The following is a 1,045-nucleotide window of genomic DNA, read 5'->3' as shown; positions in this document are numbered from 1 at the left end:
TCCTATGGATACCATCACATGTTGGCATCTCAAGGCATGACACTGTTGATATGTTTGCAAAGACAGCCTGTAGAAAACCAGTTGTAGAAATTGATTTGGGTGTTTCATTAGCAGTGACAAAGAGAATGCTTAAACAAATATCTAATGAAGATCTCACCGACCTAACAAATTCACAAAGACCTGAAAGTTGTAGCATTAAATATTATGATAGATATCGTGAGGAGACATTCACATATGGGACTAATAGAACAAGAACACGGCAATGTGATGTTATAGTGGCCAGAATATGCCTGGGATATAGACGTATCTGGCAGCTTTCTCAAAACTCAAATGTCGAGTACACAATGTGTCAACTTTGTGAAAGCGAAAACATGCACTCTCTTTAACATTATATTGTAGAATGTCCCATATTGACTGACTTTCACACTCCTGGGCTAAGGTATGCTGAACTGTGTAATTACTTTATGAGTACTGAAACATTTGATGATATATTGGACTTGTACCCAAGATTAACCATGTAATGTATCAATTATACAATGTATGTATGTGATGTAACTATATAACCTGAGCTTTTAAAAGCATCTTAATCACCTTCAGTAATTAAGTGCTTAATTGCACACTAGTTTCTCTATCAGCTATCTCACCCTGTCAGAGTAAAAGAGACAAATATATGTGAATGCATGTGTGTGTGTATGTATATGTATGTGTATAAAGTATATATGAAAGCTGATCAGAATTACATTTCACCTTTGTAAATTCCCATTAATGACACTATGTAAAGGACACATCGAACACTTTATGTAGGGCATACGTAAATCTGTGTATCTATGTATTTACATATGTAGGTTAGCTTAGCATTTTAAAAGCACCGAATCACCTTCTCTGGTTGATTGTTCAATAAACCCTTGAACTATATGTTTAACACATCTCTAACTCTGTCCATGGAGGACAGAAGAAAATGTATATATGCTGGTTCAACCCGCCCTCTTAAAAATACTGTCACTTTTGGCTCGTATGCGCGATATGGCTAAATTTGGACGTAATT

This window comes from Procambarus clarkii, unplaced genomic scaffold (assembly GCF_040958095.1).
Source record: "Procambarus clarkii isolate CNS0578487 unplaced genomic scaffold, FALCON_Pclarkii_2.0 HiC_scaffold_98, whole genome shotgun sequence".
Lineage (NCBI taxonomy): Eukaryota > Metazoa > Arthropoda > Malacostraca > Decapoda > Cambaridae > Procambarus > Procambarus clarkii.
Note: the sequence above shows the minus strand (reverse complement) of the source record.